A 19,550-nucleotide genomic window follows, 5' to 3' on the forward strand; every position below is an offset into this window, starting at 1 on the left:
ATTCTATGGCTTATCATACCTTAGTTGCCCAGAATCCTTCAAGTGTTGATTTAATTATAACGACCTGTCAACGCCTCGACCAGGTGCAGTCCTCTCGATTACAGCCCGGCTTCGCAACTGGTCCGACCTCTGCTTACCTTGATCTGCGGGCAATAATTCGAGCAATCATCCGCGAGGAGCTCCAAGCCCTCAATCCTTTCTGTCGACATGGGTGCGATCATTCTTCCGCACCTTCTAATGACGCCATTCTCCGCAACATGATTGAAGAAGAGTTATCAACTATCAGCCACCCTATGACATCCGAACCTTCTGCAAACCGTCCAGCGCCGGCCTACGCGCACGTCGCTGCATCCACCCCTTCTTTGGTTCCCCCGCCCCGACCGGCACCAACTTACAATCACGTCAATGCAATGGCGATGGCTCAACTTACACCACCCTATTACGCACCTTGGCGTCCCTCCCCTTGTGAAAGAAGGCTAGGTTGAGACGGCAAGGTTGTGACGGCAAGGCCAGCGATGCCGTGTCTAGCGTTTTAATCCGATGACAAAACCCAGGCGCGTGCCGGAGCCGGCGCCACGGGACGATGATGATGGTATGTGCAAATGAAAGAGGAAGATCATGGCATGAACAAATTAAAGAACACTCACGAAAGGCTCACAATATTTTCCTGGTCTTAGGGCACATTCACACATCATTGTCGATCGCGGACGTCACATGCCGGATATTTGTTGATTTGGTTGCTTTCAGAGCACTCGCAAAGCAGGGAGAGAGCACAGAAAATCGGCAAAGCAAGACACGCGCGGAGCGAAGAGTAGGATAATCCTCCACCCCCTTCACTTCGTATACATGGTGTTAAAGCATTGTACTCTTCTTATGCCTCCCTAAGACGGCTTTGTCAACTGTCGAACATTTCTGAGTTTATGGAGAATGGAACCCTATTGCAAAAACCAGTGCCACTGGGTGCCAGCGCCCCGGCGCCATACCTGATTATGGTCCCAGTATGACGCTAGAAGCTGGGCGCACTGGGACGCGGCATACTGGGACACTCCGCACTGGCGGCACTGTCGCCCGGAGAAAAAAAGGAGTGGGAGAAAAATTAAAAAGTAAAAAATAACGAAACAGGTTAGGTATATAAAAAACAAAAAAAGTAAAAAAAAAGAAAAAATTAGTGCACCAAGAGCGCCTCAAACTCAGCCCCTATGCACATATCAATCACTAGCTCAGCATGCTAACCATTCGGCAACGCTTTTTTTTCTTTATTGCCTGTTACCATACGGGAACGCCGAGAACTGGGTTTCCTTGAAACATTTCAGCATTTTATGTCATGACCCGCATTTATAAGGTTAGGACTTCATGTTTCGCAGTCTACAGGCCATCGCTACCGCTCTAACAATTGCAACTTCTTGATCATTTTAGCTTGCTGTCTGCTCTCACGACTTGCAACTAATGTTCTGGGTGCCTATGCGCGCTATTTTGTGCACTGGAATCATTTTAACATGTGGAGTTTGACATCGATGGCAAATTTACCAACGCCGGCTCTTGGGGGTGCTCTGCTACCATGGGCGCAATTTTCGCTGAACACGGAGCTTTAGTAGAAGCTTTCAAGGAAAAAAGTGCGACCAAGCTTCAATACCGGCAAGCACCGCAGCGATGACCCTAATTGCGTGTAGCTAAGCCTTATTGGTATGTAAACATTGCGGGAAGCGTTGCGATGACCGAGGGCTCGGCTGCTTGATACGCAGAGTAAGAAGGAGCGCAAAAGCTTGAAAAACACGCCATATTATGTATTACAAGCGCTGTATGTTGTTGCTTTTTCTCTCATGGGCCCATCTCTTGGTAAACTACTCTCTTCCTGGTTTTAGTTTTTCTTTCTGCTGTTTATATTGGGCCGTGCTGCAGGCTACGCTCGCCTGCGATTGAGCCCGCATTGAACATTTTGGCAGTAATCATTGTGTTAGAGTGCCCTTAAGATCAGCTGTGAAGTTGGTTATGCATGGTAGCCCACATTATTCAATTCCAGCTTTAGTTGTGCGTTAATCGTCAGTGTGTCATGAGATCGAGGCGCGGCGGTTGTGGTCTCTCTCAAAACGCTCGAAACAACCTATCAAAACATAGAAACTCGACAAAAAAAATACTGCCTTTGTTTTCTTACAAATGCGCAACGACTTCGCAGCAAAAAGCGCCTGCTTGAACCATATTTTTCATATGCCTTCCGATGGTCATTGCGAGCACGCTGTTGCCCTGTTGGCCCCTGAGGGATGCTACTCCGGCTGACGCCGCAGGCCGCACCGGCTATACTGGGGCACTGGGACCAGTGCGGCCCCAGCACGACCCCAGCGCACATACAGCGCTTCTCCCAGTGCATCGCGGATGCCAGCGACACACCCAGCGTTTTTCTCCCATCGCACCAGTGAATATCGCAGACCTGCAGCGTGCCCAGCAGATCCAGTGCGAAACCAGCGCGAAAATCTTGCTGGTTTTGCACTGGAGACGCTGGTTTTTGCAATAGGAAAAATTCGCCCTTTTCGTTTCCACAAAGAACGCGAGACTTCTCAGAATGCTGTCACGCGGTTGGAAAATAGGTCTTGTGGAAACGCTTCCAATCAAATCTGCAAAGTTCCACACGTGAGCCTCGTCTTTTGGAGCTTCGCCTACTATTGTGGTTACCCATGACACAATGCTACTTAGTACCTCCGTTTCGCATTAGCGAAAGCGTTTTTGTATCGCCAAATAACCGCCAGGCGCAACTCGATCGCCGCACGTGCACAGGAAGCTAGCAGATCGTCTGCTCCGGCGACGTCCCACCGTTTCACATTTCGCCACCATGCCAGGAATGCGGCGCTGCCATCGCGCGGCGAAACTTGAGCTTGGGATGCCTATACGAGCCGTGTACACAGTCCTTGTGGTGTAGGCGCTAAAGCGTGTTGAAAAATGATCTTGGAACAGACACGGCGGCCCGACGAGCGCGCCAAGAAAGGTCTCGCCCCATTCAGTGGTTTCTGTGAGGTTTCGAATGTCTCTTCCGAGCGGTGACCGAAACCCGAACAGATGCGCAGCGCCTAATGTTAGGCGGTGGGCTTGCCGATGAAACAGCTCACACGACAGTTGCTTTGTTCTAAAGTAAGCGAAGGCACTTTCCACACCACAGTATACGGCAGCCCGCATTGGCGTTTCACGCTTTGTAACGCGTAAGTGCTGCTTTTCTTTCCTGCTGCTGTATCATCAAGAAATTTTATATATATATATATATATATATATATATATATATATATAGATATATAGATATATTTTATTGTTCATAGAGGCCGGCCGCGCAGTGTCACGCAGTGTCACTGACTGTGATCGACTAGTTTTAAAGACTGCATAATCGTTGTCTCATTTCGCGTCAACTGTATTTCAAACACTGCATTACACGTGTTAGTTGTGCAAAAGTAAAACTTACCTTTTAAGGTTCTTGACGTCTTGCTGTCGCCAGCATTCGATTCGTAAATCCACGCGGTCTTTTGCTCCGTGCAGCGTAAGTTTGCGGCCCATCACATGGTTCACGATGCGCACAACTTCCATCCATTTATCATCATCATCATCATCATCATCATCAGCCTTATTATATCCACTGCAGAGCGAAGGCCTCTCCCATATTTCTCCACTTAACCCGGTTCTGTGCTAGCTGCATCCACTTGACCCCTGCGAACTTCTTAATCTCATCCGCCCACCTAATTTTCCGCCGCCCCCTGCTACGCTTTCCTTCCCTTGGAATCCAGTTTGTTACCCTCAGCGACCATCGGTTATTCTCTCTTCGCACTACACGTCCTGCCCATGTCCATTTCTTCTTCTTAATTTCTGCTAGAATGTCGGTAACTTGAGTAATTTCTCTCACCCACTTTGCACGCTTTCTATCTCTTAATGTTACCCCTACCATTTTTCGTTCCATAGCCCTCTGGGTTGTCCTCAACTTAAGTAGAACTCTCTTGGTTAGCCTCCACGTTTCAGCTTCATAGGTGAGTACAGGCAAGATGCATCCATTTATGGTCATCTCCAACTCCAGACGGCTTCGTTGCTGACACCTCGCGCAAAAGACACAAGTCTTCCTCAGCTGTGAAACAACTCCGGGCTTCCTAACTTGTAAACGGGGCTGCGCTGGGGTCGCCGTCGACAACGCAGCAGCGCCGGTGGCTGTGTTGACGGCTGCCATCTTGATTACCCATACACGCCCGCGCGCTCTTACGCACGCTCGCGCGCTGCCGATTGCTCCGCTGGAAAGGGCTCCCCAGCGGGCGTAAGCTTCGCGTCGTAAAAACGCTGGCCAGCCCAGCGACATGCGCATGCGCAGTGGCATCTCCGCTCGTCCGCTCCTCTCCGCTGGCCGTAAAAACGCTCAGCTAAAACTCTCTATTATCTAGTGCTTAAAATTGCAAGTCATGGTTAACTATCATTAACCAATAGTTGGTTTGTGGTGTTTAACGTCCCAAAGCAACTGAGGCATGAAGACGCCGTAGTGGATGACTCCGGAAATTTCGACCACCTGGGGTTCTTTAACGTGCACTGACATCGCACAGCACACAGGCGCCTTGCTTTTGCCTCCAGCGATAAGCGGCCGCCGAGGCCAGGATGCGGTCCCGCATCCTTCGGAACAGTAGTCGTGCACCGTAACCCTGCGCCACCCCGGTGTAGTAACGTTTAGACGTTTCGAGACGTCCATAGCCGACACATGGTGACGCCATCGGCCGTGATGTCATGACCTCATCCGTTCATGTATAATAGCCGCAAGTAATAATTACTCCACGTTCAGTCGTGCCGTCATGATTTGTGGTGACATCACAAGCAATATAAATTTTAGACAAGCCTGGAAAGTCCTGCTGCGGACAGAGCTTCCTGATTCACAGCAACAAGCCATCCGCCTGGCGGAAGAAGCCGCGAGTAACAAAACCTATTTGCCTGCTTCTGATCGCGGAGGTCCCGACTCCCGTCCCTTAGGCCTGCGTGCCATCATCGGGGGCTGGGGGCCTCCTTATCTGTTGGAATAACAAGTTATCACATCACATCACGCATATACGAAGCTGACCCCGCTGGGCGTTCCATCACTGTGTCCGTGCAGTACCTTTCATTTGGTGCTTTGTCGAATGCCGTACCACAGAGCATATATAGAAATATGCTAAAAAAATAGCTCACTTAGGTTGAAGTAAAGGATGTGACGTCAGCCATCTGCCGTCAGCTATGAGGACCAAGCGGGGACGAGTGCGCTTCAACGCCGCCAGCCGGCGCTTCTTGCCTTCCGCTACAGATGCTGCGCCTTTCCTTTACTGTAAACGAATTATAGAACGCCGGTGAACTTAGAGGCGCTCGACCTGTGCCAAGGAAAGTTTAGCTGCTGGAGAGCACCGCAGAAGCCTGGAGAAAAATAACTTCTAATTCCGAGGTCGTCACTGCTTTTCGCTACGTATGAGGTGTCATTTTTCTTTTTATTGCGAAAGCAATGCTACGCCGGGTTTTGCCTTTTCGCCATACCGGAGCCTATCCTTCACGGTCAATGGTCGGTCATGTGACGACTGACGTCATACAAGAGCTAGAGACAGGGTAGCAAGTCATCTATTCAGCGCGCCGTAGCTACGCTTCACGGTCGAGCGACGGCGGCGGTCGGTGACGTGACTACTGACGTCATAACAGAGTGAAAGACTGGGTAGCCAGTCGGCTTTTAGGCGCGACTACGCTCCACGGTCGAACGGCGGCGGTGGTCGGTCACGTGACTACTGACGTCATGCCAGAGCGAGAGGGTGTGGGGGGGGGACCAAGTCGGCTCGTCAGCATGCCGCAGCTGTTCTCCACGGCCGGTCGACTACCTGCGGTGGTGGTAACAACTTTTATTGCAACAAAATGAAAGGAATTATTTCGGGCTGGGGCGAGTCTAGGGTGGCCTCCAGTCGGGAGCGACCTCTTGAGCTGGCGTGAAGAGGGCCAGTTGAGTAGTTTATCTTGGGCTGGCCGACAGCTTGTCCCATTCCTCCGCTAAGGGAGCTGGCAAGAGTGTCTTTGGAGGGGGATTGCTGGCGCATTCCCACAGTATATGGTCTTGAGTGGGCCTGCGTCCCGTCACCGCAGTGCCGGCATGCAGGGTTGAATTCTCCGTTCGTAATTAGCGATAATCGGTAGGGGATAAGAATGGCCTTTGTTTGTAGGCGTCTGAGTGTCGTGGCTTGCGCCCGGTCGAGGTCGGGGTGAGGGGCGGGGTACGTGCATCTTAGCTCACGGTAAAAGTTTGTTATCTCCCCGTATGTGCGCGGCGCCTCAACTGGCGCGTCCGTTCCCGATAGATCTCCCCTCTCCCGGTTGGTTAAGCCTCGGGTACAGTGGACTAGACGGTCGACCCCTTCTTTCTGGAGTTACCCGCGTGAGCCGGAACCCATACGAGATTGATGTGATTGAGTGATCGGTTGCGCAGAATTCGCGCCGCGAGTGCGCTTACAGAATTTTTGGCGAAATTTTTAACGGCGCTTTTTGAGTCGCTTATAATAGTTTTGGTGCGGGGATCCGCGATGGCCAGTGCGATAGCTACTTCCTCTGCCTCGCATAAGGAGCAAGCATGAAATGTTATGGCGTTAATGAAGGTTGACTTTGGAGTGGCCATACATGCCACGTATGCTCCGTTTTTGATGTGTTGAGCTGCATCCACGTATACTTCTTGTGGATCGTCCTCGTACTGTTTCTCAAGGGTCTGTGCCCTTGTCTTCCTGCGGGCATCATGTCTGCCTGGTAGCATGTTTTTGGCTATTGGTTTAACAACTAGTCTACTAGTAATGTCAGCCGATAAATGGGATGTGGCGCGCACCTCCTCAGTTTGGTGTATGTGGAGCTTGTCGAGAATTACGCGACCCGCAAGGCTGCGTGACAAGCGGGTCACTTGTGCTTTCTTATGGGCTTCAATTAGTTCAGGTAGCGTGTTCCTAACTGCAGTAGTCGATCTGAGTTCGCGTATATTGGCAAGCCAAGGGCCGCTTTGTATGCTGTTCTAATTATTCTATTAAGTGCATCTTCGTCCCTACGACGGAAATGATAGTACGGGCAAGCGTACATGATTCTGCCTATCGTGAAGGCGTGAACTATCCTGCACAGGTCGGCTTCTCTCATACCCCTGCGACATGTGGCAATTCGTCTCAGCAGCCCACCTATCTGATGGGCTGCTGTGTTCTGCGTATTATTCTGAATCAACATTCCGAGAACTCTGATCGTGGCTACCGGGGGTATCGGATGGTTCTCAATGTGTAACTGGATAGGTTCTCGAGAATCTGTTTCAGCCTGTGAAGCTTGTTTGTTCCTTAAAACTAATATTTCTTATTTAGCCGGTGAACAGGCAAGGCCGTTTTCCTACACGTAAGACTGTACCGTGCCGATAGCTCGTAATGACCCTTGTTACGTTTCTCTACTGAGAAGTGGGACAGCTGACGCGGCCACCGCATAGCGACAGGCAGAACCGCGAGCGGATCGGCCATTTCGGCGCCGTTCATCGGCCGTGCAACGCTTCCTCCCGCCGACAAGTCTCAACGTGATCCCGCCACGCACCAAATGTGTGTGCGTGCGTGTGTGTGCAAAAGCTGGCCAAGCCTAGAGCTCGAGGGAGAGTGCGTCGCCCTCTCCTGTCTGCAGGAGGTGGAGGAGATGTGGTCGCGCCACCCGCGATTGAGTCATCGCCTTGTCTCAACTTGAAGGGCTCTCTCCCTTTCCCTATAAAATAAAAAAAAAAACTGGCATGCCTATATAAAGCAGCGGCAGACTCCGCTGAGACAGAGACTACTTTGACGCGCCGTTGAGACGACGCTAGACACCAGCTGTGTGAGAGTGTCTGTATTCTCTCCGGGTCATCTTCTCTGCCCGTATCTTCACGATGTTGTAGTAAATGTTGTTTCGTTAGAAGACGCCTCATCTTTGCTGGCACCTTTGATGCCGTCCGCCGTCCACGGAGCCGCCAGGCCAACGCTACCGAGGGGCCGCGCGCCGCACTTAACAACTGGTGGCAGCGGTACGCTACTCAGGCACTCGCGACCCCAAACATAACAATTGGCGTCAGCGGTGGGATACCCCGGCACTCGCGACAACAAACCTAACAATTGGTGACAGCGGTGCGATACCCAGGCGCACGCGGCCCAATCCTAACAATTGGTGAACAGCGGTGGGACGACGACGACCAAGCCGTAACCGTGGTTGGAGGGACGAGCCAGACGATAACGTCGTCCGACAACTGGTGAACAGCGGAGAAATGAGGACGACCAAGCAGTGACCATGGTCGGTGAAACGAGCAAGGCCTGACCGAGGTGCAACATCTGGTGGGAAGAGCGGAGATGTCCGAGACGTGACTCGTGAATCAAAGCAGCTCAGCGGAAAGGCGGGAGCAGTGCAACGAGCCCTGTGTGATGACTGGTTGCCTGCAGTGGAACGACTGCGTTGGATTCTTGGCTGCGAGGTTTGGTGAGTGCGGGACTTTCTTCTGCTGAGTTTTGCCAGGCTTTTGTTAAGTAGAGAACAGAGCTGGTAATTGTGTTGTCGTTGTTGCTGGGTTAATTGCACCAGGGCAATAGTGGGCAGTAGAGAAGGCAGCACTCGGAAAAGCCATGAATTTGGATTTGAAGTCGTTGCGCAAACCGAAATTGCTGGAGCTTGCGGAGGAGTTGGGTCTGAATTTGTCAGGCAAACTCAAAAAACCAGAAGTGCTAAGGGCTATTCTTGCGTTGGAAGCTGAAGATGACGAGCTTTCGGAATGCCTCGAGATCACTGACGAACGTCACGAGGAAGAGGAACGTGAACGTAGGGAACGTCGCGAGGAGAGAAAAAAGCAGTCTGCCCGCGTAATGAAACTGATACAGCTGGAGGTGTCAGCACATGGAATGAGCGCGGAAAAGATTTGCAATGCCATTAACAATGCCATGCAATGTAACGGTTCAATACCGCGAGATTGTCTACCGCAGTTCCTGATCGCCGAGGATATGGCAGATTATTTGGCAGACTTTGAGAATGTCTGCAGAAGTAAATGCTTCGAGAGAGATAGTTGGGCGCAGAAGTTGGTAGCTCTTCTTTCCGCTGAAGCGCCGGAAGAAATCAAGCCATTGGTTGGCGACCGCTTGAAAAGTTACGATGAACTGAAAGAGTCATTGCTGATACGATATCAGATAACGCCTCAGGATCTTCGGAAGAGATATGAGACGACAAACATTGTGACGAGGCATACTTTGATTTGGGCTATCAGTTGAAAGCCGCTGTAAGCGAATGGCTAGACAGTGCAGAAGTTCCGGAGCAAATCGAACTTGCACCGGAGTGTGAGACACAGCTTGGGGAAGCGGCCGAGCAACGTGACCGCAGTAGCGAGCCGACCGAGCCTCGAACAGAGGAGTATTGTGTTACCTTGGTCGAACCACTAGCTGAGACGGTTAGCTCAGGCTTAATCGGCGAGAAGTCCGAAGTGACGCCGTTAAGCGAGGAGAACTGCATGCCGACCCAAGTAGCTGTAGGAGATACAGTTCCATCAAATGAGTGTGGGGAACTGGTAGTAGCTGAACCGTCTCTCGAGTCGAAAGCAGAAGCTTGTGTAGAGCGCGACGGAGATGAAAATGAGCTAGGAGAGGAGAAAATTTCGGGTTCCGAAATCAGCTTTGTGGTAGAGCAGGGCACGCAGAAAAACGTAATGCCGATCAAGGAAACTGCGCAGCCCGCGAGTTGTAATCAGCCAGGGCAGACCAACGAGGAGTGCACGTCCGCTGTGGAGAGCGAGACTTGCGAAGGCGACAGCGAACGACCAGAGCAGAGTCAGAATCGTTCGTGCTCCTATACCACGCTAGGCTGTATTCGCGAAAGCAACACCGGTGCGAACGCGGACGTGGCACATATGGCCCTCACGCAATCCGAAGCGCCCCAGCTGTCGAAAGAGCTTGATCGTGTGCCGGTTAGCTCTGAGCGAGGCGGCGCATTGAGTGGCGAGCCGCCAGAGCAAATGCATAGAAGGTGGACTGACGCGACTGACGTCAGCCGTTGTTTTCGTTCGGACTTGACTGAAAGTGAGCCCTGCGCTGCCGGCTGCGATGTAGACGCGGCGCCGCACTTTGACCACTTTGACGACACCGGTGTCCTACTAGCTCCGGTTACCGCTAGCTTGCCAGAGCTCGCGCCGAAAGAAAGTAGGACTGGAGTATTCAAGTGCTGCCACCGAAAAACGCGGAAGGGCAGGCACGAGAAAGATTGCTGCCGTCGTAAGGAGAGCAAGCTCAAACGGTTGCAAAAAGAAAGCAGAAAGCCTGTGTTCCAGTGCTGCCGCAGAAAAAAGCGGAAAGGCAGGCGCGAGAAAGAATGGAGCAAGTTGAGGCTATCGCGAAAAAGAAAGCGACTATCCCAAAGGCACACATGCGCCCGTGCCGAGAAAATGCGTGACTGGTGCGCAACCCGTAAGGAGAGGGATATGTTGTTCCGAAAAGTGAGCGACTCAAGCTGATGTGTTTCTTTGCACAGAAATAGGAAGGTACGGTTGTTCCGTGGAACGGACAGCCGAAGCTTTAGCGAAAAAGGTGATCTCAACGGTAACGCCGATGGCTTAAGTAGGAGCCCTTAACGTGAGAAGAAGCCTCAGTTTTCACTTCTTGGTGTTTTTCTTCCTGACATAGGATTTTGAACATATTGCCTTGTAATATCTTTGTTTGAACTGATGTTTTGAAAATGCGATTTTCAAATTTGTGGACTTGTTCCAAGTGCTGCTAAGCTGCCCTTTAATGTAGATGGGGGCATAAGAGGGAAATAGTCTGGCAAAACAGTGAAGTTTGTGCCGTGCTTGCTGGCTGAGCGGTTGAGTTTTTAGCGTGGTTGTGACGTTGTAGGTTGTCAGCAAACCCTCCTGAAGACAAGTTGCAGAGTGCCTTGGAAACCGGACTTGCCAAGGACTTCTTCAGGCTGTTTGAGCTAAAGAGAAGCTGAGTCGGACGACCCCGGCTAGCAGCAACATCCCGATCCCTCCGGACAGCGGATGCAGTCCCCTGACCTTCGGGATCTCCCTCCCCCGGCGGGGCAGTCTGTTACGTTTCTCTACTGAGAAGTGGGACAGCTGACGGGGCCACCGCATAGCAACAGGCAGAACCGCGAGCGGATCGGCCATTTCGGCGCCGTTCATCGGCCGTGCAACGCTTCCTCCCACCGACAAGTCTCAACGTGATCCTGCCACGCGCCAAATGTGTGTGCGTACGTGTGTGTGCAAAAGCTGGCCAAGCCTGGAGCTCGAGGGAGAGTGCGTCGCCCTCTCCTGTCTGCAGGAGGTGGAGATGTGGTCGCGCCACCCGCGATTGAGTAATCGCCTTGTCTGAACTTGAAGGGCTCTCTCCCTTTCACTGTGAACTGGCATGCTTATATAAAGCAGCGGCAGACTCCGCTGAGATAGAGACTACTTTGACACGCCGTTGAGACGACACTAGACACCAGCTGTGTGAGAGTGTCTGTATTCTCTCCGGGTCAGCTTCTCTGCCCGTATCTTCACGATGTTGTAGTAAAGGTTGTTTCGTTAGAAGACGCCTCGTCTTTGCTGACACCTTTGATGCCGTCCGCCGTCCACGGAGCCGCCAGGCCAACGCTACCGAGGGGCCGCGGGCCGCACTTAACAACTGGTGGCAGCGGTACGCTACTCAGGCACTCGCGACCCCAAACATAACAATTGGCGTCAGCGGTGGGATACCCCGGCACTCGCGACAACAAACCTAACACCCTGTATCTCTCCATCGGAGCCAGAATTGGTTCATATGGTGATGTCGGCGGCGTATATGGAATGATGTATGTGTGGAATATCATCTAACAGACGCGAGAGGCCGCTCATAGTGATGTTGAAAAGAAAAGGTGAAAGTACAGCGCCTTGCGGTGTTCCTCTCGTCCCTAGTGTAATTTTGTCGCTAGTTTCGTCAACGAAATGGAGCGTAGCCGTACGCGCATTCAGAAAGGCAGCGATGTAGTCGTATGTCCGTTTGCCTACGTTTAACTCTGAGAGGTGAGTGAGGATGGAAGCGTGTGACACATTGTCGAAGGCCTTACTCACATCGAGTCCCAGGATGGTTCGCGTAGCTCATATGCGATTTGTATCTAGAATGTCTTGTTGAATTTGCCACATGATGTCCTGAGTCGAAAGACCTGCTCTAAACCCAATCATGGACGGGGGAAACGTGCTTTCCGCATCGGTGTGCATAAGGAGCCTGTTTAAGACAGCGTGTTCCGTTACTTTCCCGAGACATGACGTTAGCGAGATTGCGCCGAGGTTCCCCATCTCGAGTATTTTGCCCGGTTTAGGTACGAAAATAATTTTGGCGTGCTTCCATTCCTCAGGGACGTTGCCCTCTGTCCAGTGTCTGTTGAAGAGGTACGTAAGTGCCTCTACTGACTGGTTCTCTAAATTGCGCAAAATCTTATTGGTGATGCAATCTTCCCCTGGTACCGAGGTGGTGTTAATTTGGTTAAGAGCAGCTCTGATCTCAGCTACGGTAAAGACGCTATCCATGCGACGATTATCGAATCCTGAGTATCCATCTGGCGCGGATATATCCTGGGAGGTGTTAATGTATTTATCTTTTAATGTGGTCATCAGCTCTTCGTCGGTGCCTTGGAAAGATTGCGATATCCTATGTAGGTCCTTGTGGGGTTCGGCCTTAGTTCTCGTAGGATTCAGTAAATGTTGAGTAAAAACCACGTGTTCTCGTTGCCCAGTTGCCCATTAAGGCGGTCGCAAGTCTGATGCCACTGTTCTCGGCTAAGTTCCCACGAGTAAGCCTCGATTTCCTTTTCAAGCCGGTGGTGGTGGTAGTTATTTATTGTATATACAAACGGAAAGAAAAGATGTTTCCCAGCCCCTGTATCTGCTATCTGATATCTGAAGCACCTGAACTGGGCGGCGGAAATAAAGGAATGGCGAGGAAAAGGTGGAGGAAATCAGAGGTGAGCGATAGGGAGAAAAAAAAGGGTAAGTAAAAAATAAAAGAAATATATACACTATGGTACAGTATACAGTAGATTGCTTGAGGCCGACCCGCAAATGTCTTAGGTCACTGAGCACTCGGCACATCGGGCGGGCCTGCGTAATAGCTCTGCGTCCAGGCAACTGTTCACCACGCACGCACTTGCACACTGTACAAAACACTGATGGCTGTCGTGGGTGATCGGTCGTTATTGTGCGAAATAGCACACTCGGAGCGTTCAGTCACAGCGCGCACTATCTGGCGAGGTGAAATAGGCGGGTCATCAAGCCCGCCTGTTCGATATACTCACACAGCCTCATGTGTGTTCGCTCGCGGACGCGCGCACTGCCCGGCGGCCTCAGGAACACAGCTACGCTGTCCGGGATTGCCCCCTGCGCTCTGTAAGCCGCCAGCAACTCACGTCGTGGTTCGGCTAGCGCGGCGCAGTGCAGTAGAAGATGTTCGAGTGTTTCTACTGCGCCACAGCCGTCACACACATCCCTGGTGGCAAGTCCGTGGCGCATCCGTCGTTCCCCAGGCCTCACACATCCAATGCGTGCTCGGAGGATCTGTGCTGATAGCGCCTGTGCCGCGTGTCATGTCTCTGCGTTATTGGATACCTGAAAAATTGTCTGTCCGTGATGTCACTGGCCACATGATGCTTGTTATATAAAGATGCTGTTTGCGTGAAATAAAAGGTTGTTGTTATCGTGCCGGGATCGGGGCCACTCTCAGTTCCTTCCTGCCCGCTGCCCGGCCGCGTTCGGCGTCCGGCAAGGGACCAAACGCGACATGGTGTCAGAAGTGGGATCCTCTGGCTTTTGAGGGGCGTTGTCTTAACTTCGTCAACGGGCGCCATGTCAGAGGACAACTCAGTCAAGCCCTCCCACGGCATGTTCGCGGTTCGAGCTCCGCCAAGGTTTGACTTCAACCGGACGTCCGAATGGCCTTCTCGGATCTTTGCTCTTTGATGGCTACCGCGTCGCCTCGGGCCTAAATGAGCGGAATGAAGAAGCGCAGGTCTGGACTCTACGTTATACGATGGGCAGGCAAGGAAGAGACATCTCTACTTTTTCATTACCTGAAGAAAAACAGAAGCAATACGAAGTCGTCAAGATGAAGTTCGACGAGCACTTCGTCGCCACAAGGAACCTTGTTTATGAGAGCGCGTGCTTTCACCGTCGCACTCAAGAACCTGGAGAGTCCGTCGACCAATTCGTTACCGCGTTGCACACGATGGCGTACCGGTGCGACTACAAGGAAAAAGAACGCATGATTCGAGACAGGTTCGTGGTCGGCCTCAAGGATGCTAAGCTCTCTAAGTCGCTTCAAATGGATGCGAATTTGACTCTCGCCAGCACTTTGGCAAAAACGCGTTTAAAGGAGACCGTGTAACGACAGCAGCTGCAACTGCGAGAAACCGGCGACGAACCCTTGCTAACGGCAACCGGCAATCTTGACGCGGTCAGCAAGCAAGGGCAGCCCAGAAAATATTCTTCAGGACAGCACTCGGACAGCTCGTCAAAGAACTGTTCATCTGGAATACAAGGTCCGAGGCCCAGAGTCCAGTCCTACCGACCAGGCACCCCGGGTCATGCCCCAACTGCGGTCAAGGAGCGCACTTCAGAGCCTCGTGCCAGAGATGAGCCTGCATTTGGCGATGGACATATCATCAGGTTGCTAGGCGCTGCTAGTGCGTCAACCCTAGTTGTAAGGGCGTCGAGTGTAGCTAGGACAGTTTCGAAAGTAGTTGGAAACTTTGTCATTGTGCCAGTAACTTTGTTAAGCTGTGGTATTAATTTCTGGATAGTTTCCTCCACCTTGGCGAGTCTTTGGTCTATTTTTGCAAATCTCTCTTCATAATTACTCTCTAAGTCATCTGTATCTGGCCGAGGTACCAAAGGTGCCTTTCGTTTGTTATGGCGGTTTTGCTCTACTCCCTTGTCCTCATTTCGGATGACTTCAACGCGAGCGCAAGCCACAGACGACTTTTCATTTTTTGATTGCTATTTGCAGTTTCTAGCTGTTTGATTTTTGCGTTAGACTGAGCTAACTGTAGTTTCAATTGTCGGACTAACTCTGCCAGCTCCCTTACCTGTGGGTCGTGTGCTCGGCGTTGCTTGTCATCTGCAAGTGGTCAAATGTTTGCCAAATGTTTGGCAGGTCTTCCTTCTTCTCCGGAGTTGGAGTTGGTCCGCGAGCTGCGTCTCTGTGATGACGACCTGCTCCTATCTATGCTCCTACTGCGTCCGCGTAGATGGGGGAAAAGAGTCATCTCTTGGTTCCTGCGGCTGAAGTGGTTGGCTTGTGGCTGGATACATTGGGGGACTGCTGCTTTGCAGTTGCGGGAAGGATTCATCCCTTGGGGATGGTTGTTGGTGGCCGCGTTCTCGGGACGGGACTGGCGGCCGCTTGGCGAACTGCCTGGGTCAGTGGCAGTGTCCGTGGGGGATTGTGAGGATTTGGGCCTGTGGCTAGGCACGAAGCGGTGTTTGCAGCTTCTGCTGCCTGTTGGATGTGAGCTTTTGAGTACAATGCCCATGGCTTGACAGGTAGGTGGTTGGCCGGCTGGTGGGGAGTCTTGGGCGACGCCGCAGCGGCGGCAAGTAGGTATTCGTGGTTGAGGGCACACGTCCGCTCGGTGACCCAGCTTGCGACAGTTGAAGCACGCCTCCGGGCGAGACTTCAAAGGGAAGACTTCGAAAGTAAACCCCAAGTGCCACACGTATCGGGGCAGCTCTGTGTTGGCGAACGTCACGACGAAGTGCTGCGTCTTGCCCATACGACGCGCAGCAACGATGGGGAGATCGGGATTACGAGCGCGGAGCTCAGCCAGGATCTCGGCATCGTTTTCGTAACTTAGGCTCGGTACAAAATCCCCCGTACGGAATTGTCCGGGGCTGGGGCATAGGCGGCAACCGGGACTACAAGGTCCCGGTCTGTTTGTTTTGTCGATGGTAATGGTGCCGATCTTGGCGAAAGACACGGCACGGGCATTGTCGGGCGTGCTCACTGTGATGGTGTTGTTAGTGGGGTGGATACGGACGTGGTCGGCAGTAACCGCCAGGCAGTGGTCGACGTTGGCGGCTGCGTAGACAGCAAGTGCAAGTCGTGCGGGACCTACGGGGTGGAGGTTCAGTGTGCCGTGTGGGCAGAGGACGATCTTGAGGTGTTCCGAGGGCAGGCGGGGAAGAGGACGCTTTTTGGTCATAGGTGGAGGGCGTCCGCGTGGCCCCGGATTCGGTAGAGTCGATTTGGCTGGCGTCTGGGCCTCGGCAGGTTGTTTCTGGGGCGGAGATGGTCTTTGATACCGACGTTGCATATCGAACGCCGTCCACGAGCCATCGGATAACTCCGCGGCAGTAATGTTCGTGCCTTCCACAGAGGATAGTCAAGGCGTTGTTGGGCTTGTGGGGACGCGGCGTCGCCACCGCCGCTGCGCGCGAACGCGCCGATGTCGTAATGCGGCTGATAGGCTTAGCTGTCGCAGCTGTTGCGGCCAAAAAATATTTGGTCGAAAAGTCATAAAACTTTGCTGCCTTGGTCTGGAGATCACCACACCGGGTCCGGAGCTATAGACGAACGTCCAGGGCAAAGTTGGTGAACGCAAGTGGCGAAAAATACGGAATTTTGCTGGGAAATCACAGAGCTCATGTGAGATGCGCCCGCTCGCTCCACCTCCCGCTGTCTCTCGACCACCTGCGAACGGCGGCAAGCGATTGACGTCATACAAGTTGCAAGAGCTTGCAGGCCTTGCTGCGGTGATGGATGTGTGTGTTGCATCGTGTGGTATGACGTGCGTTATCAGGATGTAGAGAGTAAAAGTAGCGCCTACTCGCCGGTTTCTTCAGTATAGCTATATGGAAGACTTCGGAAAAAATATGCCTTTCATTTCGTGAGTGCGCAAGAGCTTAGCAATGTGCACCACCACAAGCTAAACACTTTGCGTAGCCAAGCGGACATTGCTTTCGCAATATACATGCTTAATTAAAGCTAAGCCCCAGGTAATTTTTGTTTAAGGGGCCCTGTAACATAATTTTCGGGCATCGTTCTGAATCTTCGTTGTAACTGTTGAGTCATGGAGACGCTGGCCATAACTCGCCATGTCTTGCGACGCGCATATTTTGGTATTTATTATGCTATTTGCTCATTAAGCAAGATCATGATACGGATGGTGTCGGCACACTGCGGTTATTCTCTGCTATTTGTTCTCACTGGTGAATAAATAGCAAATGCACTGCAAATTGTGTGCATTAGAAAAAAATTGTTTTGTCACGTTGGCGTATTTTTATATTACGTGAATGAAACCAGTATGTCTGCTTTACACCATGGCACTCCAGAGAAAGTGACTCAAAAAGCACCCACAGCAGGGCTGGTCACTACTCTGCATCACATACCTTATTGGGGTTAACTCCTGAGATAATGCGCCACGAGGGGGGAGGGGGGGGGATGACTAGATGGTATACTTTTCTTGAAGCCCCTTGAATATGCAGTTATTTATCCAACAAATCTCACTTTATGCTGACTGAGGAGGGTCCAACATCTTCACCTTTCACTTCCCGTGGAGTCCAACAGGGCGGAGCACTAAGCCCAACCCCTTTCAATCTTACTCTCGTCGGACTTGTTGACTTAATAACACAGTCGGCGCAACTTTCAATATATGCAGACATCTGTATCTGGGCATCAAAAGTTACGCACCCACAGGTTAGAGCGAGGCTTCAAAAGGCGGCAAGTATAGTTGCGGCCTACCTCCACCTGCAAGGTGTACAGATATCAACTGAAAACTGTTCGCTAGTTGAATTTACACGCAAGAACATGGCACCTTACACCGTACGCATTAATGATAAAGCAATACCCTACGAAAGCAACCATCGCTTTCTGGGAGTGATCATCGACCGAAATCTTTCGTGGACTTTCAACATTTCATTCATGAAAAAGAGGCTGACAACAATTGCTCATGTACTTACCTTTATTGGGGGAATGTCATGGGAGCGTCCGTGCGGTCGATGCTCCAACTATACCGTGCATTATTTTGGGATGTCTTCGGCACAGCTTACCTGCACTTGGAAATATCAGGAAAACCAACTTAGGAATTCTACAGAGCGTTCAAGCTCAAGCTCTGCGAACCTGCCTGGGATTGTCAAAATGTGCCTCTACGGCTGCTACCATTTCAATTGCACAGGAGCATCCCATATCTACCTACCTGACAACTGACTCCCTGAGTGCATATTTCCGACACATCTCCAGGGTTCCCTGCCATAATTTGGCCAGTCTTCCTATTACCAGGCCGCGTACACCATTTACGGTGACCGTTGACGCGCATCGCGCTATTTTGCTGTCCCAGTTTACACCCGCATCTAGACCGTCCTCTACACTATGGAGCTTGCATGAACCACACGTGCTTCTTTCAATACCCGGCATCAGGAAGAAGGTCGAGCTATCGCCGACAGAACTAAAACAAATCACTCTTGAATACTTCCATGAGCACCATGCAAAACGTTTACCCATCTACAGAGATGGTTCAGTGCATGCCGTGAGTTCTTCAAGCTCCATGGTCATACCCTCAATTAATACAGAAATAAAAGTTTGGACAATTCACCAGACAGCTTCAACAGCTGCAGATCTAACCACTCTTCATGTCGCAATAAGGCATATCAATCAGCAGAGCCCTCAGTGGTGGCCTATTTTCACAGATTCAAAAGCAGCCCTGCAAGCCTTAAAAGCGGCTCTTCGCTGTGGAGCTCGTGAACAACTCGTTGCGGAAATACGACAAATTCATCACTGTGAAATTAATGGAGGACATGACATCATCATACAATGCCTTCCAGGACACAGTGACATAGCGAGCAATCTGCGGGTGGACGAGGTCGCACGAGTAGCCCATCAAGATGGCGATTGTGTGTTGATTCCCTTTTCCAGGGCAGACGCAGCGGGTAGGCTTCGCGCACTTGCGCGGGAATACAGGCTCTCCTTGTGGAACTGCACAAGAATGCTAAATTGGGCGAGTTGGTGCGTTCTCATTTTAGGAAACATAGCGCAAAGAAGACAAGGACAAAAAAGAAGGAAACACACACGAGCGCTTACTCACAACTGATGTTTTATTAGAAAAGCTAACAGAATATATAGGGTAGAAAAAATTATCAAATACATGTAATAAAGGAGTGAAATTGACAAAAATTAGCAAAAATGTGGAAAAAAAAGGCGTCTGCAAAGATACACAAAAAAACACGTGATAAAACTACTTGACCACTGATTCAAGGTATGTAATCTCTACTTTTGTTAAGTTAATGGAAGCTTCGCTAACACACTTATCCCCTCCTTTCATGATATGATATGCCTCTATAATTTCTCGTGTACGTTGATTGCGCGATATGCCAAAAACAATAGTTTAATAGAAAATGGGGCGGCATTTACACTTCGTGCAATGTTTAGGCAAATTGTCTTGTGATGTAGGGGTTAAAGAATTTCTATGTTCGAAGAGCCGGATATTCAAACAACGGCCAGTCTGCCCTATGTGGTATTTTTCACAAGAAAGAGGAAGTTTGTAAATTACCTGCGTTCTGCACTGTACAAACCTAGATTTATGGTTAACAT

At 51.1% G+C, this 19,550-nt stretch overlaps 1 pseudogene; it reads left to right on the forward strand.

Annotated features, from left to right (window-relative positions):
* Positions 1 to 13,849: 13,849 nt before the first annotated feature.
* LOC146200642 (uncharacterized) lies at positions 13,850 to 14,602 on the forward strand (annotated as a pseudogene).
* The last annotated feature ends 4,948 nt before the right edge of the window (positions 14,603 to 19,550 follow it).

Source organism: Amblyomma maculatum, chromosome 2 (genome assembly GCF_055883805.1).
Source record: "Amblyomma maculatum isolate TAMU_Amacu chromosome 2, ASM5588380v1, whole genome shotgun sequence".
NCBI lineage: Eukaryota > Metazoa > Arthropoda > Arachnida > Ixodida > Ixodidae > Amblyomma > Amblyomma maculatum.